A 24,737-nucleotide genomic window follows, 5' to 3' on the forward strand; every position below is an offset into this window, starting at 1 on the left:
CCCAAAGAAATCCTCCAATTAAAAAAATGAAACTGCAAATCCATAAACATTGCTGACCTAAACACCAGATTGGAAGCCACAAAACCATCAATCACTATCTTAGACTCAGCCAACATTGAAGAAAGAACTGAGACAATCCAGAAATGGATCACAAAAACACTAGATGACATTGCACTGAAAAAAACATTCACCCTCACCAAAGAACACAACTGCGAGATGGTTCACACCCCACCTCAGTGCTCTGAAGAAAACCAACAGGAACTGGAACAAGAATGGAGGAAAAACTACGATAAACAGAAATAAATTCCATACCAAAGACAAATAAAAAAAGATATGCCTATGCAAAGCCGAAATACTCAAGCAACACATAGAAAGTGATGTTCAACATGACCATCGAGATATGAAACTCCAACAGCATGAAACAACACACCCTCACAAAAGCTATGCAATGCCCTTGCAGACCACTTCAAAAACAAAATCACAAACAGCCAGCAAGTCATTAATAGCATGCCCAAAACCATCAACCATGTCCCGAACAAGTCAATGCAGGAACCATCTACAAGACTAAACAACTACGCGCCAATTGCGACAGAAAGATTCAACCGCCTAGTGAACAAGAGCAACAGAGCCGACTCTCCAGCAGACCCCAGCCTATCAGACATATACAAGACTATCCTCACCCAAGAAACACCTGCAGAATATTTGCTCAACCTCTTCAACCATTCAAGCCACTCCTTAAAGACCCATCAGGAAACAATGAAGATCTAACAAACTACTGGCCAATTTCCAAAATCCCATACCCTGCAGATTTCTTAGAAAGCTATTGATCTATGAACAAATCCTGGAACATGTAGAAAACAATTGGATACTAGACCAGGCACAAGTCGGCTTCAGACCCATGAGAGGAATGGAAACAGCATTACTCTTGATATGGGAAGATCTAAAATCCAATACAGACTTCAATGTCAAATCAGCATTAATAGTACTTGATCTATCAGCAGCTTTCGACAGTCCACCACAAAAAACTCATCAAAAGACTTGAAGATAGGAATCCGCAAAATAGCGTTACTCTGGCTAGAATCCTTCATGGCAGAAAGAATACAAACAATATGGCTAACCCCCTTCAGCTCAACACCGCGCACAACAAACTGTGGAGTACCACAGCGCTCACCACTGCTATTCAACATTTACAGGATCCCTCTCATCAACCTCATCAAAAGGCACAGGCTCACTTGCTACAACTACGCAGATGACATACAAATCATCTACAAAATCAACACTAGCAGAGAACAAGATCCAACCCTTATTAACCGCCTCACAAAAATAAACCATTGGATGAGTAACAACAGCGATAAACTCAACTCGTACAAAACCGAAAGCATGATCGTGCCCAACAACCCAATGAAGCAACAACACATTCCATGGCCTACTGAAATGGGAAGCCGACTGTAACCATCCAAAGTGGTTACAAATCTTAGAATATCAATGGACAATGACTTACACTTGAACCGCAAGTCAACGCAGTAATAAAAAAGTGCTTCTTCCACCTACTCACAATCAAGAGGATACTATCCTTTTTCGCCTTCTCACATAGAACACTCACCGTCATCTCTCTCGTCATGTCTAGAATAGATTACTCCAACAGCATCTATTTCAGAATGCCAGACTACCTTACCAAAAAACTGCAATGAATACAGAATACAGCAGCAAGACTCACTAAAAGGGAACACATCACACCAACACTAAGAACCCTACCAGTTAAAAAATGAATTTCCTTCAAAACACGTTACATAACACATAGAGCAGCCCATGGCCAAGGAGCAGAATTCATACACGGAAACATTTCAATCTACAAACCAAACCGGACATTAAGGTCCAGCAACGACAATCGCCTTCAACCTAAACAATATTCAAAGGAACGATTTGGTGGAACAGCGTTTTCCTGCATCGTGGCAAAACTTTGGAACTCGATCCTGAAGGAAATATGAACAACAGAAGAGTACATAAAGTTCTGAAAATTGCTAGAAACATGGCTCTTTAACTCGCTGGGCTAAATAGGAAACATCATTGAAGAGAAACTGCCTACACATCACAATAGAAACACCAAAAACAATTGAAACCTGATGAGCGGAAACAGGTCAACCCAAATAAATAAAGCATTCTACCGCAAATCACCATAGAATAATATTAACTTGACGGATCAACATGACCACGTAAAAAAGGACACAGCCGACTACCTGCTAACCATACTAAAAACGCTCTAATACTCTGCATCCTCATCCTCAAACACTGCACAAATCACACTGATCCCTCCACCTCAGAGGAAAATGCCTGAACACACTGCAAACTACACACACTCCAAAACACCCAACAGGAAACTAAGCCAATCACACACAAATCACTGTATACACACTCATACAACAAACAGTACATAACCTCTACCAACTAAAAACAACCAGCACACAGAGACCGTTTTTTCTGAACTGGAGCTACCAAAAGCACATCAAGGTACTCCTGTGCTTTTCCCTCTCTGTCCCACTAACTAAGCCTTCCTAATCCTCCTTCCTTTTCAGATCTGTCAGAGCACCTGGAGACCATGAAAATGGCAGTGGTGTGTGGTATAAATCACAATAACATAACATGACATCATATGGGTATATAAGGTTGGTGGAAGAGAGGTGGTTCATCCAGATTATATGGAGGCCAACAAGGAGAGTTTAGTTCAGCGCCAGGGAGGGATCTAACCAGGCTATCAGGATGCCAACACAGAGAGCACAGATTGGTGCTAGAGAGGGCTCTAGCAAAGATATAGGGATGCCAACGGGGGCACCTCAGATTGTTGCCAGAGTGGAGGTCTAGCCAGGATATTAGAATGCCTAGACAGATAACACATCTCTGACAGTGGGCTAGCTAGGTTATGGGTATGACAACACAGGTATAGCTCAAATATGTGGTGTCCTAGAGAGCATAGGTGGATGCCAACAACGGTAACTCAGGTTTATAGCAGAGAGATGGGGTCCAGCCAGTAGATAGACTGGTGCCAGAGAGGAGGTGTAGAGAGGTTATAGGGATGCCACCATATGGAGAACCGATTAGTGCCAGCGGGGAGTCCAACAAGAATCTATGATCACGTATATGACGCATCATAATGACTCTGGTTATAGCACAGCTCTGGTGTAGGAGTGTATACATTCCTGGTAGTTCAATGGGCTAAGGTTTATACCTTAGCCCATTGAACTACCAAGAATGTCAGCCCAATAGATTGCTCTTGAAGTCTAAATACCTCAACATATTTAAGTAGCTGGATGCTCTCATAACCCAGTTCTTTTCACCCTGAAACAATTATTAAAATCAATTCACCCTTTAAAAACTCCCACATCGAAAATTAATTCAAACTCTGCATAAGCTGGGAGTATAGCTGTGGGGCAACACGTTCGTCTTGGAGGCAAAGCAATGCAGCGCAACACAGGTTCAAGTCCTGGGCTTGCACTTAGAAACTGGTATTAAGTGCATTAAAAAAAGAACAGTTATAATTATATGTGCAACTCACTCTAAGGTGTAACACGACAAACTAACTGAATCACACTCCAAACATAAAATACAACTGACACAACCCATATGTGCTTTTCAATCAACACTTAGTAAAGGTGAAAGAGAAACACCTCACCTGGTGTGACACTCATCCACTCCTCCTGCACCTGCCTCCAACTGGTTCCTTGTCAGCTGTCGGATCACAGATAGACTCCTGTGTATAACATGAGAAGGGCCGTCAGAAAACAACAAATTCATATATTGAAAGCAAGATTGTGGCCACACACCATATTTAACTCTTTACCCTTCAGCTGCTCTTGTAAATGTACAGCCCTCAAGATTCGTGGCCTACGGAAACCACCCTTCGAATGCCCACATCGAAAAGCTATGCAGCCACCTTACTTTTAAAATCAGGAGTACCCCAACCCAATGTCCCTTTAGGAAAGCAGTGAGGCCCTGCTTGTCCTACCAATTCCCCAGCGTGCCAGACAGCCAGTGGTCCTCTCTCTACATCTCGCAACTCACCAATCATGATTGGCTTGCTGCTACAAATGACTCTACTTAAGCATCATGTGGTACACAGCATAATAGAACAAGCTGTAATAGATATACAAGCGAAGCAAGATACAACCACAGAAAGTAATCTGACATAAATATTATTGAAGTCGAAGGTACAACAAATATGTGGTGTAACCAAAACTGTAACTGATCTACAACCAAACTACATATCAAGATGCAAGTGAAATCAAGCATGGATCCAATAAAACGTTTATATTCAAAGAGGGACTAAGAAAGGGCATCCACATACACAATCAAAGTAGAATATTTGATATAAGAGAGTCACGAGATGCTAGTGAAACACAATGGCACCTCAAGATGCCACCTAGACAGTATAGCACATATATATAGTTGTCTTCACCCTTGAGAGCTGTCTGTCATGGGTTGAAACTGCACTCAGACAAAAACATTTTCGTGGAGCAAAGACTTTTTAGCTCATTTGCATACCCATAATGCAATGCCCAGCTGGCTCTGAACTGGAGGTGAGCATTCGTTGAAGACTACTAGGTGGCACTGTGCGATGCAGGACTTGGCTAGAATGGCTGATCCTGCTTTTGTATTTCAGGAGGGTGTTTTTTTTTCAAACCTTTTCCACCAACCATAACTTTGGTGGTATTTGATTATGATATTACTATGTGATTGGGACATTTAATGAAAGAACAGAGTGAGAAGATGGTGCAAATAAATTATTGAGATAAGAAATACAAAGAAGACAAAGGAGACAACAGATACTCAAGCTACAACCAAGAAGCAACATACAACAGATTAATGAGATAAGAACAACAGGCAAGACACAACTGAAATGCAAGACACAATGAAGATACATCTGAAATGCGGAAAAAAAACTGTGACACAATCAAACAATTAGATGCATTTAAGAAGCAATATCAATGTGACAAAGGATATACAAGAGCGATACTCTCTAAAACCTCCGCTTTCCTCCTGGCTATTCCACTGCACCACTCCACCAGAGTTGGCAGCTCGGATTTCTCTATCCTAGCCCCCACCATCTGGAACACTCTTCCTCTGCACATCTGCCACAACAAAAAACTACCTCTTCTTCAAAAAAGCCCTCAGTGCTGGCCATTTACTGCATTATCCTGAAAACCCTCTAAAAACTTAAAATCCTGAATATAGGAACAGTGTCCCCAGGTGGCATTGGCTGCATTCATGGCATCACCGACCACCAAACTATTGACGGTGCTGGCTGTGTTTGCGGCGGCCCAGATAACACACACTATCATACATCTATCATGACCCCTCTTCCACTCAAGCGCCACTAGCTGAATCACAGCACTAATATTTGTAATTTCACAAGGTTGATGAATGACTTCACCAGGCATGTATGGAAAAAAGGCTAATCACAGCAGCAGTGGTAGAAGCACAGTGATAGAGAGGATAGTTCAGGGGCAACGTGCTCACCTTGGAAACAAGACACGTGGAGCAAAACAGGTGTCGATCACCCGGTCCCCGCTTAGAAACCTCTGGGTATTAAGCGCGTTATAATTAACCAATTAAAATTATAATTACCAACATCACAATCGTACAGATTGGGATGTCCTGCAGGGAATTCATGGAAAGTTGGGCTGCCATGGCCATATCCCGCACCAGCAGGCCAGGCGGTGGTCCCCTGTGCAACACCAAAGGGGGGCAATCAACCACCAGCTCAACACCGATCTGAAAGGAATGGGGGTTGGGCAGGTGTTGCGCAAATATGAACCATAGGAAGGGCATCTCTTGCTAAAGGTACCTCCATAAAACGATCAGTAAGAGTTCGATATCTGAGTAGACTCCCCATCCGACCCACCTAGAAGAATCTGGAAGCACAACCCGTGCGCCTCCTGTGGAAAATAGTTGGAGCATAGACTGTCACTGCTGCTAACCATTTTTATCATAGACGCAAGAACTGACACAAGAAGCCACATACCTGAGTGGGTGCCCCAACAACTAAATGCCATCAATGGTGGCGAGCGATGCATAATACACCACTCCACTGGCCGCAGGCAAGGCTATCCACACACATCAGCATACAGCAAGAACTATGACAAACTTTGGTCGTGCTGGTCACATAATTCTCTGCCGTCTTACACCAGAATACACCTCAACACCCATCCACATTCCTGACCGCATGGGCTGTTTCTCTACCGGAGCCTGGCCAGCCCTGCTAAGCCTTTTTTGGCTAAAAGCACACACGCATCCTAATCATACTCCATGTCTTCCAACACTCTGGACTTCGGTCCTCCGGGGTGCGTTCCCACTAGCAGTGCATTGAGACTATAATAATGGTAAAATTGATCTATACCAATGACAAGTACAATACAATACAATACAATAAAACAAAGGTAATTGATATACATTTTTAAAAAATGCAAATGAGATACGCAACTAGCAAGATACAGCCAGAATGTGAGATACAACTGAGGTTTCCATTACAATTACACTGATAGAAGTAACTGAGATGTGAAATGAAACTGAAATATGAGCCACAGCGACTACACAATCAGAATCCAAGATTCAAGTGAGAACCAAGGAACAATGCAAAGCCTTTATAAAAGTAAAAAATGAAATACGACCAAGATACAACTAAGACAACAAAAAGTCTGAAGATTTTGAGATTTCCGATAAAAGAGGGCCACTGGGCAAGTGAGTCATCGGGCAAAAAAGTACATTACAGAAGCTGAACAAGAATGAAGTGAGACAAATTAGCTGCAACTGGAAAAATGAGATACAACCAAGACCTGGGATCTAACTGAGACAATAGCTAAACTGATATGGGAGAGGCAATCGAGAAATGCAATAGAACTGAGACAATAGATAAACTGATATATGAAATAAAACCAAGACATGGGATATAACTGAAACAATAGATAAACTGATATGTGAGATACAACTGAGCATGGTATATAATTGATACAATAGCTAAAATGATATATGAGACACAAGCAAGACATTGGATATGACAGACAATCCACAACCTGATATATGCGATACAACCGAGATATGGGATATAACTGAGACAAAATATAAACTGCTATGTGAGATACAATTGAGACATGGTATATAATTGAGACAATAGACAACTTGATATATGAGATACAACCACATGGGATATAACTGAGACTATAGCTAAACTGATGTGTGAGATACAACTAGAAATGGGATAAAACTGAGACAATAGATAAACTGATATGCGAGAGACAAATGAGACATGGGACACAACGGACACAATAGCTAAACTGATATATGAGAATAAACCAAACCATGGGAAATAACTGAGACAATCGATAAACTGATATGTGAGATACAATTGAGACATGGAGTATAATTGAGAGAATTGTTAAACTGACAAGTGAGAGGCATTCGAGACATATAATTTAACTGAGACAGTAGAGAAATAGATATGTGAGAGGCAACCGAGACATTGTATATAACTGAGACAATAGATAAACTGATATGTGACATGCAATCGAGACATGGGATATAACTGAGGCAAGAGCTAAATTGAAATGTGCGAGGCAAACAAGACATGGGATAAAACTGAGACAATAGCTAAACTGATATGTAACATACAATCAAGACATTGGCTATAACTGAGACAATATCTAAACTGATATGTGACAAACAATCAAGACATGGGATATAACTGAGACAATGGTGTCCCTCAAGGGCCCGCCTTCTCTCTAGACATATTCAACATCTATGTTCAGGCCTCGGCTTCCTATGTTACTCTTATGCTGACAACATGCAAATCTTGGTTCATATGGATCTTTCCAGCCCTGAGACAGCTGCCAGATTTTGTGCCTGTCTGTAGGCTGTGGGTTAGTGGATGCCTTCTAATTAGTTGAAGCTGAACAGTGAAAATACTGAGGTTTTGGTGTTGGGCCCACCTGTAGCGGTTTCTCTCTGGACACCCACTTTCTGGCCGTCCTCTTTGGGACCCTTTCCTCAGCCAGTCTCCATGGTTAAGGACCTGGGGGTAAACTTACCTTATCCCTATCTATGGATTCACAGGTTGGCTCTGTTAGTCAGCTGGGTCATTTCCAGCTTAGGCTCCTGCGGAGGGTCATCGCCTACATTCCAGAGCACCTTTCTGCATCTGTAATCTCTGCTTTGGTTGCATCCTTGTGGAACTATTGTATTTCTCTTTATCTTGGCCAGCCGGCGTCCATACTCATTCGTCTGCAGGTTCTTTAGAACGCGGCTGCTCGACTGGGGACCTCTATGCCACGCGGCTGTCACATCTCTCCTGTTCTCCATCAGCTCCACTGGCTGTTGTTGGCCAAACATTTCAGTTTAAAGCCCTTTGCCTGGTCCACCAGTCTTTTTACGGCTAGGGGGCTGAATATCTCGTGGCGAAATTTGTGCCTTATACTCCTAGCCACGCCTTGCGGTCTGCTTATGCTTGTCTGCTGTCTGACCCTCAGGCAAGGTACTGCCACATTGGTGGGGATTCCTTCTCAGTGGCCACAGCAGTTCTTTGGAATTCCCTTCCTCTATCTCTCAGAGCAACACCTTCCCATTTGACGTTTCACAAAGCTCTGATAACGTTTCTGTTTTAGGCTTTATCTTCCACTGTTCTGTGGGGAGCGCCAAGAGGCCCTCTGGCGAACGTTGCGCTTAATAAATTCCATCCCATTCCATTTCAATAGCTACATTGAAGTGTGAAAGGCAAAAAAGACATGTGGCATAACTGAGACAATAGCTAAACTGATAAGTAAGAGGCAACCGAGAAATGGTATGAAACTGAGACAATAGCTACATTGATATGTGAGATACAACCAAGATATGGAATGTAACTGAGACACTAGATTAACCGATATAGGAGATACAATTGAGACATGGAGAATAACTGAGACAATAGCTAAACTTATATGTGAGAGGCAACCAACAGATAGGATATAGCTGAGACAATAGCTAAACTGATGTGTAAGAGGCAACAGAGATATGGGAAATAACTTAGACAATAGCTAAACTGTTATGTGAGATACAATTGAGGCATGGGATATAACTGAGACAATAGCTAATCTTATATTTATTTAATTGGTTTTATCTAATGCGCTTAATAACTGAGTTTGGTTTCGAAGAGCGTTTCCGGGATTCGAACATCTGTTGCTCTGCGTGGTCTTGCGTCCAAGGCCAGCATTTTGCCCCTGTGCTATCCTCCATTCACTCTGTTCATCCCATATGTGACAGACAATCGAGAAATGTGATATAACTGAGACAATAGCTAAACTGATATGTGACATACAACCGAGACATGGGATATAACAGACAATGGATTAACTGATGTGTGACAAACATTTGAGACATGGGATATAACTGATACAATAGATAAACTGATAGGTGACACACAATCGAGAAATGGGATATTTGTTATTTTATTTATTTTTGCATGTGTAAAGCGCAATAAACCCGTAGGCATCAAGGCGCTGTAGCATACTTGTTACTTGCATTGCTTAAGGTTATTGTTACAGTATATCATTGCTTAAGATTATGGTTATGGTTACACACATGTAACTTACATAAATTATGGTTACGGTTGCAGAATATCACATTACCTAAGGTTATGGTCCAGAGCATCATATTACTTAAGGTTGAAGTATTTCACATTGCTACGGTTACGGTTGCGCTGCAGGCGTAGCAGCGCAAGGTTGCCCTATCAGAGTCAGGTAGGTAGGGGTACAAATCAGGTAAGGTCACAGACAGGAATTTTCTCATCTCTACCTTTAGGTTGGATACATTTCAAGTACAGAAGGAGGCTTCCCAGATATAACAGATCGTTAGAAATAAAGTCTTGACGGGCAGGGTAGAGCTGCAGGGATGGGGCAGTGCATTCCACGTACAAGATCCTCATGCAGTACGAGGCTGCAGGGTAAAAACAGTTAGCCAGAGAAGGGTCTTGAAGTGCAGCACGTGGCTGCAGGAGCAGTGAAGTGGCTGATAGTCGTATAGTTTTGTAGTCGACGGTCGTAGGAGATAAACTGAGCACAGGGTCAATGGTGGCGGTGGCGGTGCGATAGATTCTGTCACACCGTATGCGCCTGGTGAACAACAGAGGTCTGAGGAGGTAAAGGTGCTAAAGGCAGCCTGAGAAGTCGAGGGAAAGCAGAGGAGAAGGAGGCAAAGGGAAGGTGGAGAGAGGGCTAGTGGGTGAATAAAGTGGGGAGCAGATTGCGCCTGTGTGCCTGATGATCAGTCATCCAAGGCTCGGGTTATGTCCTCACTGCCATATGGTGCAATGCCATCCATTTGGCCTTATCAGAAGCCGCTCAGCAGTGAAGGCAGTGGGTCTGTGCACTATTTGCTGCAGAATTAGGGAGCACTTCTGCTGTGCCCCAGGTCCCAGCGCATTGAGGCGGCAGCCCGTTAAGCAAATTGGCGTGGGGGGCGAGCAGTGCAAAATGCACGCAGCACTTGTCGGTGGTAGTTACTGGGCAATGAAGCCCCAGTGCAGTGATCGGGGCAGTAAGGTGCTCACTCTGATGGTGTTCACAGGCACTGCTCGCCCCATCTCTTCCTCACCTCACCAACGAGCCACATGGTCTGCGGGTCTCGGCAATGTCCCGGCACTCCAAGTGAGCTTCTGCAGAGGCCCAGGACAACAGCGGGCAGCTTCAGGTGAGGAAGGAAGCCTCTTCTGCACTGTGATGCAATGTAGTGCGGATGTTCAGGTGTCAAACAAGTTTATGATGTAAGGCTGCCCACCGATTAGAAAAATGCTACAGCGCTGTGCAGGGTATTGGCCGCTCCGCATCCCGGTCGATGTGGGCCCAGGGCGGGGTGCCGCTCTCAGATCTCTGGCATTAAACGTCGGGCAAAGCTCACGGATCATCGATTGTCGATGTGCACCATCGGCAGCACAATTTGGGTGCTGGAACAAGGATATTTTGCGCCAGAGCTCATCTTTAGAGGAGCTATCCCAGCAGCCATCTTGGCCCTGGGTGAGCACCCTTTTGGGGCGCTCACCCAGGGGCAATATAACTGATGCTAAGGGGATATAACTGGACTAAGGCTAAGGACCTTGGTGTCACCTTCACCTCCACACTCTCTTTCTCTCCTCCCATTTCTGACATCTCTAAAAAGTCAAACTACCAGCTGCACCTCCTCAGTGGTATTCTTCCTTTTCTCACTTTCCCCCAGAAGCTCACTGACTCCAGAGCTCTGGTCCCCTCTAGGCTGGACTCCTGCAACAGCCTCTTTCTAAATCTGCCTGCCTCTACTCTTTGACCTTCACAACTTATCTAGAACAGGACTGTGAGACTTGTCCTTGCCCTCAAGCCCTGGGATTGTACCTCTCCAGCACTTAAATCTGTTCACTGGCTCCCCGTGGCTGCAAGGATCAAGTTTAAGACCCTCTGCATAGTTCACAAGACTTTCAGGGGCCTTGGACAACTCTACCTCCAACTTTCTTTTCCAAAACCTCTTCCTTCTTGAGCTCTCCGCTCATCCACCTCCAACTCTCTGAGGGTCTGACGCTTCTCCAGAGAGTTGGAGGCAGGTCTCTCTCGTCAGCCAGGGTCTCCCTCTGGAACAGCATCCGTGCCTCTCTCAAACATGAGCAGAGCCAACTCCAGTTCCAGAAGCATCCCAAGACCTTCCTTTTCAGTTCTGTTTTCTCTCTTCCTATCCATGCTGATATACCTGACTGCTCCATGCACTGGTCACCTGGATACCCTCTGAACTCGGGCCCAGGCTTCGGCTTGTCCAGTTGCCCTTGCACTGCCTTCAGGCTCCCCACCACTTAAGAGTCTGTTCCTGCAATCCTGCAGTCCCTTCCCTCTGAACCTACGAGCCAACTGCTGGCTGCTGGCTGCACTTATTGATTTACCTGCACTTCTCCCTTCCCCTTCCTCCCAGGCACTTCTCCTCTTCCCTGCACTTGCGCGATCTGAATGAAACAAGGCCTAGTAAGATTGTTGTTCTGTCCTCCCTTTGTTTCCCCCTCCTTGTCTTGTCACGCCTAGAAACACTTGTGTACAGGCGCGTTATAAATGCAATATCATATCATATCATATCATATATCAATAGCTAAATTGAAATTTGAGAGGCAAACAAAACATGTGATATAGCTGAGACAATAGCTAAACTGATATTTGACATAGAATCGAGACGTGGGATATAACTGAGACAATAGCTAATCTGATATGTGAGATACAATCAAGACATGGAATACAAATAAGTCAACAGACAACTTGATATATGAGATACAACCAAGATATGGGCTATAACTGAAACAACAGCTAAACTGATATGTGAGATACACGAGACATGGGGTATAACTGAAACAATGGATAAACTATTATGTGAAAGGCAACTGAGACATGGGATATAACTGAGACAATAGATAAACTAATATGTGAGATACAATCAAGACATGGGATATAACTGAGACAACATAAACTGATATGTGACCTTCAATCGAGTCATTGGATATAACTAAGACAATAGATAAACTGATATGTGAGATGCAACTAAGCGCACCTATACCTCCTCTTACATCCCCCAAGCTGCCTGCCCTCACCAAGCCACAAGCCCCTCAAGTACCAAGGTAACAACAATGTTACTCCCCCATTGCCCATGCCAACCTAGTCAATCTCAAGGCTGTGCAGCCTAACCTATGCAGCCCAAGCCCTGCCCTCTACACTATTCCTAGACTAGTGATAAGCCCCAGGAAGTACTCATCCCCTCCTCAGCGCACGACCACTGGCACCCTCAGAGTCAACAGCAAGCCTATCCCTGCACTGCTACACCCTTAGTTGACCCCCCTAATCTCACAACCCCCAAGACCCCTGTAAACAAGATCCACCACCTAACACCATCAAGAGCACAGCCATACCACATAATTACCACATAATAAGAGCACCCCCAAACAACCTGCACTAAGCCTCCAGCAGCTTGACCCACCATCTCACCAATCCAACCCCAAACAGGGATCTGGCCCGTTAGTCCCAACCACAGCCACCCAGCCCCTCTTGAAGTACGCCCTCATCCATGCTCGGTCACTGCCTGCACATGCACTAGACATCAACATCCTTATCTCCAAACACAACCTCAACACCTTAGCCATATCTATTCGCCTTAGCCATAGATTCACGAGGCCTGTGGCCCTGCCCTATCCCTAGCAATACCCCCAGGATGCAACATCTTCCAGAATGACAGACCTTCCGCCAGAGAAGGTGGCGTTGCCTTTATAGCCAGAGAATCCCTCCCCCTCAGAAGGTGCAACGCTGCCCTCGAGGGTTCTACTGACCTATCACTCAAACTCTCGCTATCACCCACATGCACTATCACCATCAACCTCCTCTACCAGCCAGCCTTAAAGAAACGTGGTTTCTCTCTCCCCTGAAAAAGCCTCTCTATACCCATCCCTTCCATCCAACTATAGGCCAATTACAACTGTCCCCTTCCTGCTAAAAGTCTTAGACCGGGCAGCCTACCTGCAGGTTCAACAATTCTTGGAAGACAACAAAATCCTAGGGATGCGCCAATCCGGCTTCTGCCCAGGACATGTCACAGAATCTGCCCTTCTCGATCTGAAAAATCAGCTTGATGAGATCAAGAATGAAGTAAACTGTGCCTTGCTCCTCCTCGTAGACCTATTTGCAGTATACGACCTGGTCCACCACCAAATCCTCTGCCACCAACTTACCACCCACGCCACTTTCTCCCCACTTGCTTCTGCCTGGATTCCATCCTTCCTGGAAGGCAGAATCATGAGAGTCTTCTCAGACACTGCCAACACCTCCCCCTCCCACAGAGGCATTGCTAGGGGGGAGTACGGGGTTATAGCCCCAGGTCTTTTGGTTGTAGCCCCAGATTGAAGCTCAGCGGCTACAACCAAATGGCTATCTAGCTCCGGTACCTGACAGCCCCGACATTAGCATAGCCCCAGATATTTTTCAGACCTAGCAACACCCCTGCTCTTCCCCATCACCTGCGGTGTACCCCAAGGGTCCTGCATCAACCCCACCTCATACAATATCTTTACCAGGCACTCTTTAACATCCTAGACTCCCTCGGCATAGCTTACACCAACTATGCCAACAACACGCAAATCGTGGTCCCACTCTCAGACAATTACACAGATGACTCCATTAACCTCAACAACATCTACTCTACAATTCAGGCATGGAAGGCAGCTAACCATCTTTGCCTCAATAGCGACAAGGTGGAAATCTTAATTGCCGGCACACCCAATGCCTGTAAATCGCTTAACAATCAATACACGTCTTTCCAGATTGACCAGTGTCTGATTCCTGTCTCAATTACAGTAAAGACACTAGGAGTCTACCTTGATGCCTCACTCACCATGTCCAGATAAGTCCATTGCCTCCTCTGCAGCATACACCACTAAGGTCCTCAACGCCACTAAGGTCCTCAATGCCACTAAGGTCCTCAAGCGCTTTGAAACACATTGTGTATAGGTGCTATATAAATAAACTATCATATAATATCATATCACAGCCAGACCCTTCCTCACTAAAAATAACTACCTCACCATTGCCTGGGCTATCATTGGCTCCAAGATCGACTATTGCAACTTCCTATTTAGAGGCACCTCAGTTGGAAATATTAAAAAATGGCAAGTTATACAAAATAACACCTTGAGAGCAGCCCTCAATATCCCGAAACGAGAACACATCTCCAAAGCTAGAAGACAAGCTCATTAGCTGTCGATCCAGGAGCGGATCACCTTTAAAACACTTTCCATTGCCCACAAGGGCCTCCTTACCTTACACGAAGAATCACCAAAGCCCATTCATCAAGGCCCAGCAGGAACCCATACACAGACAGATTTCTTGTGCCCAAAGTGAGGAGATGTAATGCTGGAAGCTCCAGCTTCCCCTATCGCGCTGCCAATCTCTGGAATGACCTTCCCCCTTCAATGAGGGCTGAGGAATCCTACTGGATCTTTCGTAAAGCTCTCAAAACTCGGCTCTTCTCATAACCCGCGCCCCCACCGCATCATGTCAGCAAATTAATCATACTATACCACTATACAGTATGACCAACATGTATGAGAATGCTATGTCTCAATGTAACAGTATGACCAACATGTATGAGAATGCTATGTCTCAATGTAACTGGAATATTAGCTTTGCTCCATTATGTCTACTTGACAAATACTTTACTGTATGACAAAGTATGTCTCCTTGACTTGTACCTGCAACAGCGCCTCCATGCCTCCAGGGTATGTGCGCTTTACAAATGAAATAAAGGAATGAATAAATAACTGAGACAATAGATAAACTGATATATGAGAGAGGCAACAGCATACCCAACACCAATACAAACATGGCAATCCGAATTCAAGAATCCAAGACACACAACGTGTGCGTTAGACACAGCCCCGGATGGAAAGAAGCAGGGAAGCAGCACTGGTGAAGGCGGGGGAATGCAGAGGCGGTAGCATGCAGTGAGCTGACACCGCGTGTTTGTCTGTTAGGACAGCACCCTTCATAATTAAAGGACTTCGATATTTTATATTAAAGTGTCAGGGCTGAAATGACCCGAGTAATGTCATGTCTCGGAGTTGCGAAAGACAAAACCTTTCAATGGAGTCTCTATTGCAGTGCTTCTCTTTGTCGCCTTAACACGCTTCTTTGTTAAAAATAATATGCACTCACTTCCAAGAAGGAAAACAAAAGAATTCATTAGAAAGATATTAAGCGCGTCGTGATTAAAAGCCGGGGGGTTGGGAAGGAAATGCTGTCTGGTGCGGAGAGATGGGCTGCTTTGCCCGCCCCTTCTTTCTGCAGTGCAGTGCAGTTCCTGAGAGCCCTCCATCCCAGAATCAGGTGGCAGATCAAGACTTCCCGTCCTGGACACCTACGGGGGCTCACCATAGACAGGGTAGCCTGGTAGGGTGGCCAGACGTCCCGGTGTTGCCGGGATTGTCCCAGTATTTGGAGCTCTGTCCCCCTTTTTCGAGATTATGTTCCTATTGAAAACTGCAGTGGTCCCTGTTTTTTGTAGTAGGTCTTCATAGCTGGCAGGCAAGAAATACACATTCTCGCACAGAAGAAATACTGCATTTTACAACGTAAGGTAGTGTTCGTTTGTGATAAATTAATTTTAATATGTGTTACTTTGAACAGTAACACTTAACCCCCTTCTCCTCCAAACGCTACTGAAGTATAGTGCTTTGACAGTCATTTTCAAGAGTTATTCCTACTTTCATATCAGTTGCCTGGTCCCGTTTTTTTTACTTTTTAAATCTGGTCACCCTAAGCCAGTGCTTTAAGTGTGCCAGGGCCCGGGCAGTCTACAAAAAGTAAGGATGAGCCGGGGCCCTGCCGGGGCCCTTCATGTCCCACCAAGCCACGGCGCCAGCGGGTTATCATCCCCCTCCCCGCCCATGAATAAGTCAGGCAACAGAGTCAGGCCACAGGCAACAGCTGTGACTGACAGAATTGCCAGCCAGTCACAACGTCGCACAAACTGTTTGAGTGATGCTATGACTGGATAACACTTCTGCCAGACACAGCTGCCTGCACTGGAGTTAACTTCCTCAGCGAGCCGTCACCATCAGCTTTCTTCTCTTCAATCACCACTGCAGTGCCAAGTCCGACCCCTGCTGCTAAATTTCATTAGCAGCGGGGGTTCATTGAAGGGAAGATAAGATAGCTTATAGTAATGGCTCGGGGAAGTTAACTACTCGAGTTCATTTATGAGGCCTCACCCGCAACGGGACTCAGCAGGAGGAAGCAGCACACTGATTGCACTGCATCAGTGGTGCCTCTTTATTCACACTCTTTTTAAAGTAATGGTCCATTTAAAAACCTTTGTTGTGGACAAGGGCTTGAAAAGGGGCATTTGAAACTGAAAGCACAAACAGAAAAACTAGTTGCCATAAAATATGTTGACAAAAAAAGAGTTGTGCACTATTTCAATAGTATTTATATGTCCGCGTTTGGAATGCTAAATGCATTTTTTTGGCGTGAAGAATGTCACTTTTCACTGGCATCATATAAAGCATGCCTTTGTTAAACAGTGCAAAAGGTTACCACTTCACATTATCTTTTGTTATGTTTAAGTCTTGAAAGACAGCCTACAAGCCATTTTGTATAATTTTATGGAATTGCATTCTGGTATTTGTAGGCTTCAAGATGGGGTGAAAACGCAAAATGTGTACTCTTTCTTTCTTCACATATTTCCATAATAATTCCTATATTGCTGGAGTAGTTCAATTATGATGTGTGTACTTTTCAATTCTGATTTATAAAACTGAGTTTTGTTACAAGCCAAACGTCGTGGTGAGGAGGGGAAAGGATCAGAGGGCAAACTTGTTGGGATGATTTCCCGGTTCCATGGACGTGGGAAGAGAGGTTGCTGGACTGAAGACGTTCTACCTGCCCCGGTGCTGATTTTTGGGGTACAAGTTGAGATTACATATGTTGACAGTGTCCGTCCACTTTTTTCACAGTGGCTTTTTCTCAATCCTATGGGGGATAGAGTAGATGGAGAGCAAGAGGGAGTCCAGTACCAACCTGGGGATGGCAGGGGTGAGAATGGGTAGAGAGAAGTATCTCAGAACCAGCCTAGGGGGCAGATGGAGAGGCAGTCTAGAATTAGACTGGGAGGTATAGAGGAGATGGACAGCGAAATAGAGTCTAGAACCAGCCCAGGATGGCATAGAAGGGGATGGGGATGGGTAGTGAGAGGGATCTCAGAACCGGCCTAGTAATTACACCAACAGCCCCAGTTAAGGGTACAATAAATAAATAATGACCTTGAGCTTTAATTTGTTATACTTTAAGGCATGTAGCAAGCAGTCTGTTACACGATATGTACTTAGTAATGTAGGCCAGACCATTTTACATATTTGTCTTTAGGTTACGCCCACCAATTCTTACGCCACGCCCCCAAAAGCAGCCCCCCCCCCCCTCAATTTCTTAGCCCGCTTAAAGCACTGCCCTAAGCCTGGAGAAACCTTCTTCCTACATGCCGGGCCCACAGCCCTTTGTGGAGTAATGCCAGCCTAGCAGCGCCAGCTCAAGGACCGCTCCGAGGGTGCGGCAGCACAAAGGCGCGCTCCTACTGCACAGCACATAAGGTCACACTACCTACAGCTCAAAGTCATGTAAATAGCGCCTATTAAAGAATCACATGGTGTGATTCTTTAAAAGGCGCTGTTTACATGACACTGACCTGTAGGCAAGGCGCCCTTAAACACACTTTACAATAGCAGAAGGGGCCTCAGTTCTGTTCTTCAGCAGCTGAACAACATAACTGAGCCTCCTGCTGTTCTACATTTGTGGGGGGAGCGCAGGGGGGGTGTGCAAATCTCGCACAGGGTGTTGGCAGACCTGGGTCTGGCACTGCTGCCTAGAGCAGTGGTCTTCAAACTGGGGGCCCAAAGGATGTCCACGGGGGGCCCCAGACTCTTTTAAAAGTGAGAAAGATGACTGGTTTTAATATAAAAAAGGATTAAGATGACTGCTTTGAATAGAAAATATGCTTGTATTTTAAAGAGCTTGGGGCCCTTGGAAATCCTTTGAGCCGCCTGGGGGGTGGCAACCCCTTGGTTGGGGGCCCCCGAAAACAATCTTTTTACTCAAGGGGGCTGGCATGAAAGAGTTTGAATACCACTGGCCTAGAGCGAGCGTTTACTGCCTTCCTAGTAGAGGGAGTGGAGATGTGTGAGGGCTGGTGAAATACACTGCCAGAGGGTCATGCCTCTGTCCGTATAAAGCCCTGTGTGTGGCAGCCAGGGCTGCAGTCTGAACAGGTGTTCAACTGGGACTCTCAGACATTACTGATGCAGCAGGACCAGTGTTGGCGTCATAACTGGTGGACCAGGGCCCAGTCCTTGAGTTATGTCTAGGAATTTACCAGTGGTCAGGGGACAGGAGCTGGTCATCCCCATCAAGAGGTCCAAGCACAGCTCATATGTCCCAGAAGAAGGCACAAGGGAGAGAGGGCAGCAGGTTGTTTGTCTTCACCAACTGATTCCTAGATGTCACAGGTGGCCTACAGATCCAAAGTATTATGGCTGAGACCTGCAGGCATGCTCATGAGTTCAGTATATGGCACTGATGGCAGTTTGACTTTGCCATCTGCTCCCTATGCAGCATGCTTAGCCCAACGAGGCACTGAACACTGGGTGAAGCCCAGCCAACAACAGATGCACAGGAACACAGACATGGCGCAAAGCACAGATTGCCTCTGTCTACAGAAATCGTTACACAGCACTTTTGGCCTGGTAAGATGAAGATACGAGGGTTAGGGCCCAGGCCCGGAGAGGTGCCCTGGAGCACAGACATGGCACAAAGAAAGGGCGTTCTTCCATGTCTACTGGTCACCAGACCACACTTTCACTTGGTGAGACAAAGAGATCATGATGGGTTCTAAGGAAAGGAGTGGAGCACGGGAACCTGGCTCGCAGAATATTGGGCTCAATACTCCCAAGATAAAAACATGGGTCAAGAGTATTAAGGACCCACGTCAAGCTACTTCGCAGGCCTCCATAGGTCCCTGAAGCTACACAATAACCTGGGAAAAGAAGATTCTCATTGTGGATGGATCTTCGATAGGCTTGTTGACTGAAACCGGTCCGAGGGTAGTGACCCACTGCTTCCAGCTGTCACGACCCGGCCAGGTTGGAAATTGCCTTGGCGATTATCCGAGCGCTATTCGGCAAGTAAAAGTCCCTGAGACTACAACTCCCACAACGCCTGCTATCATAGCCGCGTGAAGTACGCGTGACGTTGCGATGATTTCATTTGTTGGGAACGATATATAACTCCCATCTACCCGGAGATCGAGTGCTCCTAAACTGTTGTTAGTTGCGAGCTCCCGGACCCGTTTCTTGAATCCTTGACTAACCAGCGCCTGAATTAACTTATTGCCTTCGCCTTGTCCGTACCTGCTTGCCGACGCCAGCCTCCCTCGATTGTTCCCCTTGGATATTCTGAACCCGGCTTACTCATTCTCGACCTCCTAATTCTAAATCCTTAAACTTTGGTGACCCGATACCTCGAACATCTCCGTAAGGAAATTAGCGTGAAGTGAACGCTCACTTCCCAATTCAATTTTCCTTTTACTTCTGTTGCTTCGAACTATATTTTGTGACGCTTTGCTGTTTACCTTTTGGATTGCTTTGAACCTTTATTTGGGACGCGTTGCTGTTTACCTTTTGGATTGCTTTGAACCTTTATTTGGGACGCTCTGCTGTTTATACTTTGGATTGCCTTGAACCTACTTGGGACGCTCTGCGGTCTTCGCCCTGGTGATCCTAAGATACTGGCAAACTTCCACTCCTCCCTCCCTACAATTCGATACTAGTTGGTTACTGGTATATTATTTCTACGGTGCAGGTAAGAGTGGGGATTGGGGGTGGTGTTGGCTGTTTGTTATCCAACACTACTTGGCTGCATTTTTCTGAACAACTGTTTTCTTTGTTTTGTTCTTTGTCCCTCTAGCTCTGACGATTCTGCTCCGGCCTTTTCGCTCAAGCCCCCAACCTGTCAGGTTTATTTATCCCTGAAGGCTGAGCTCTTGGGAGGGAAGTCTTGGGCGCATCTCCATAAAAGCCCAGGATTACTTGAGCAAAAGGAAATACTGCATACAACCAGAAAACAACCTCTGGATTGTGACAGATTTAGGAGCCTAACATAACGCCTATTGGTTATGGAAGCCGCATCTGACCCGATGGCAGCTCTCATGCAGGCTTTTTCCGCCTTGCGTACCGATATGGCATCTGCCCATGCGACCTTACATCAACGCATGGATGTATTACAGAGCTTTGTGCAGCCATTACCCCATGATGAGGAATTCGGGGATGGCGCTGCAGCGGCACCTCCTCCTGTATTTCCCCCAACTCCAGCTCCGGTGGTTCTTCCTGGGCCATTTCCTTTGGCCCCACCCGAACGCTTTTTGGGGGATCCCAAGGCGTATCGGACTTTCGTGAATCAATGTCGCCTTCACTTTCTTTGTCGTCCTTTGGCGTTTCCAGATGCTACCACTAAGGCGGCCTTCGTTCTCTCCCATTTAGGCGGCACTGCCGCAGCATGGGCTAATCCTTTGTTGGAAGCTAATGATCCGGCTCTTTATGACTTTGATCGGCTAATTCAATCCATGAACAGCGTTTTTGATATGCGATACAAAGCACAAACCACGGATTTAGAATTTTTAGCTATAAATCAAGGCAAGACGGATCTGTTGACCTACCTGGCCCGTTTCAATCAGTTGGCGGCTGAAACCACTTGGCCAGAACAAAAGAAAGCGGCTGTTTTCTACAAAGGTTTGTCGGAGGACCTAAAGGACGCCTTGTCAGTGGTGCCCGCCCTTCCACCTGGTTTTCCTGAGTTACTCGACCTGGTTCTCCAAGTTGATGCTCGGATTCGGCAAAGATGGGGCGAACGTCGGTACCCTGATATTCGTACCTCTTCCCGGTCAGATAGCACTACTACGATTCCTCAAGGCGAGGTTGAACCCATGCAAATTGGGGCCATCAGGGGTCCATTGTCTAAGGCTGAACGAGAGAAACGGGCACTGAATAACCTATGTTTCTATTGTGGCCAGTCAGGACATTATATACGGCTATGTCCTAGAAGACCAACTAAACCGGCGGGAAACGCCAGGACTCGTCCATAAACCGGGCCTTTAGGATGAGTCAAACGTACCCGGGCTCGGATGCATGTTTTCCGTCTCCACATGTATATCTCACTATGTGCTTCAAGGCCCCTGGTGTCAATTCTTTTTCCAACCCGGTAATGATAGACTCAGGGGCTAGCGGGAATTATATGGATTCCAAACTGGCTAAACACTATGGGCTACCTATAATTTCCAAAATACGACCTGAAGACATACATGCTGTTGACGGTTCCCGTTTGGTATCCGGACAAGTCACGGAACAAACCACTGCACTACAAATGTCCACATTACAGGGTCATTCGGAATACATCACCTTTGACCTCATTACGGCCCCCCAGTTTGGTATGATTCTGGGTCTATCCTGGTTTCAAACCCATAACCCTGTAATCAATTGGGTTAAACAAACCGTGCTGTTCTCTTCCTCTTTTTGCAGTCAGAAATGTCTAGGGACTCAAGAGGCAGCAGTCTTCTCCCCTTGCCTGGCCCTGGTGGCAAGTGTACCTTCCATCAGTGCTTTATCCTCTATCCCAGTCCCTGTACTTCCAGAGGAATACCGAGAGTACTCGGATATCTTCGACAAAGGCTTATCAGAAAAACTGCCTCCACACCGAGACTATGACTGCCCCATTGACCTTATACCTGGGGCGCTCATCCCACATGGTCGTATCTACTCCCTTGCTCAAAAGGAAGAAGAACACTTGCGACATTACATAGACAAAGCATTACGCTTGGGACACATACGTCCATCCCGTTCACCAGCGGCCTCCCCGATATTCTTCGTACAAAAAAAAGAAGGAGATTTACGTCCATGTGTCGATTATCGTTCCCTTAATAACGTCACAATCAAGAACCAATATCCTCTACCGCTCATTACGGAGCTTCTTGATAAAATGACCTCCTCTACCATCTTCACCAAGTTGGACTTACGGGGAGCATACAATTTGGTGAGGATGCGTGAGGGGGATGAATGGAAAACAGCATTCAAAACTAAATTCGGGCTTTACGAATACTGTGTAATGCCCTTCGGGCTTTGCAACGCCCCAGCGACGTTCCAACACTTTGTCAACGACATTTTCAGGGACCTGTTGGACTGTTACGTCGTAATATATTTGGACGACATCCTGATATATTCAGATACCTTGTCCCAACACATACACCATGTACGCTCTGTTCTCCTCCGTCTGAGAGAACACTCCCTCTTTGCAAAACTGGAGAAGTGTGTGTTTCATGCATCGTCTGTGGAGTTTTTGGGTTTTCAAATATCACAAAAGGGAGTGCTTATGTGCACCTCCAAGGTCCGGGCAGTACTGGATTGGCCTGTCCCGACTTCAGTAAAAGCCCTTCAATCATTCTTGGGCTTTTCCAACTTTTACAGACGTTTCATCGCCTCCTTTTCTGAAATAGTTGCGCCACTAACTCGGTTGACCAGCCCGAACGTCCATTTCATTTGGGATGAACAGGCGCACTCTGCATTTCAGAAATTGAAGGAAGCCTTTACCACAGCTCCAGTCCTGCAGCACCCTGATCCGACCCTTCCATTTATCGTGGAAGCCGATGCCTCTGCAATTGCTGTGGGGGCTATCCTGTCGCAAATTTGTCCAGCCACCCACCGACTACATCCTGTGGCTTTCCATTCTCGGAAACTTACGCCAGCCAAACGTAATTATACGATCATGGAAAGAGAACTACTGGCGATTAAGGTAGCGTTTAATGAGTGGAGACATCATCTCTTAGGTGCTAAACATCCCATTACTGTATATACGGATCATCGGAATCTCCAGGCATTATCCCATATAAAATGCACCAATGCTAGGCAAATACGGTGGCATTTATTTTACCATGTTTAATTTCACAGTGACATATCGCCCCGGTCCACTACATGGAAAGGCGGATGCATTGTCGCGTATCGGTACAGATATGGTAACTACGAAACAGTCAACCCCTGTATTATCCTCAGGGACTGTGGTGTGTATTTGTTCGGTTTCTCCGTCCATCTTAGATGGATTAAGGACGTGGGCTAAGGATCATGCTCCTATTCTTAAGGAGCTGGGCTCTGAACTCATCACCGGTCTTCCATATGTTAATGGTTTGCTATACTTACCTGATAACCGTATTCGACGAAAAGCTCTTGAATGGTCCCATGATCTCCCGTTGGCAGCTTACCCTCGTCGGGCTAAAACTTATGATCTTCTCCACCGATGGTGCTGGTGGCCTGGTATGAAGAACGACACCGAACAATATGTCTCCAAGTGTGCAGTATGTACACAGTGCAAGAGGCAACCGGGCAAGCCCGTCGGTCTTCTAATGAGTATGCCGTTACCCCCATATCCATGGCATACGGTTACCCTTGATTTCGTGGTGGAGCTCCCTTGTATCGGGGGTATGTCCACCATTCTTGTGGTTGTCGATGTCTTTACCAAAATGGCACGATTTATACCGTGCTCGGGTATACCTACTGCCTCTATGTTAGCGACTCTGTTTTTTGACCATGTGGTACGATTTTTTGGGCTTCCTACGGTTCTAATTTCTGATCGGGGGTCTCAATTCACCTCACGCTTCTGGCGCTCCCTTACTTCATCTTTGGGTATCGATGCCCGCTTGTCTTCGGCCTACCATCCTCAAACGGATGGTCAGACTGAACGTACCAATGGTACTATGGAACAGTTTCTTCGCTGTCTGTGTCTGCAGCATCAGTCCAACTGGTTCTCGCTACTAGGTGCTGCAGAATTTGCCTATAACAATTCTATGCATTCCTCAATTGGTTGCTCTCCGTTTTATGCTTTATATGGTTTGCACCCAAGGACTCTCCCACCTGTCTTGCCCTCCTTAAAGCAGTTTCCCGCCGCTAATGCTGTAAAAGACTCCTTGCTTGCCATCCGTAAATCGGTGTTGTCCCATCTGCAAACGGCACAACGTCGTACCAAAATGCAAGCTGACAAACGGCGCACACCCGCCCCTTCGTATTCTTGTGGGGAACGTGTATGGCTCTCTACAAAACATCTGGCCATTAAAGGAAAAAGGAAACTATTGCCATGTTACCTAGGTCCTTA

At 45.8% G+C, this 24,737-nt stretch overlaps 1 protein-coding gene across 3 annotated transcripts in view; it reads right to left on the bottom strand.

Moving 5' to 3' along the window:
- The window catches only part of DISP3 (dispatched RND transporter family member 3), a 355,755-nt gene that overhangs the window by 307,394 nt on the left and 23,624 nt on the right, over positions 1-24,737 (bottom strand). For all 3 annotated transcript variants that reach the window (XM_069609930.1, XM_069609931.1, XM_069609929.1), the window contains exon 2: positions 3,668-3,745. The gene's annotated coding sequence lies outside the window, so the exon portion shown is untranslated. The remainder of the gene's footprint in view (positions 1-3,667; positions 3,746-24,737) is intronic.

The sequence above is a fragment of the Ambystoma mexicanum genome, chromosome 8 (assembly GCF_040938575.1).
Source record: "Ambystoma mexicanum isolate Mex_15411 chromosome 8, UKY_AmexF1_1, whole genome shotgun sequence".
In the NCBI taxonomy this organism is placed as follows: Eukaryota; Metazoa; Chordata; class Amphibia; order Caudata; family Ambystomatidae; genus Ambystoma; species Ambystoma mexicanum.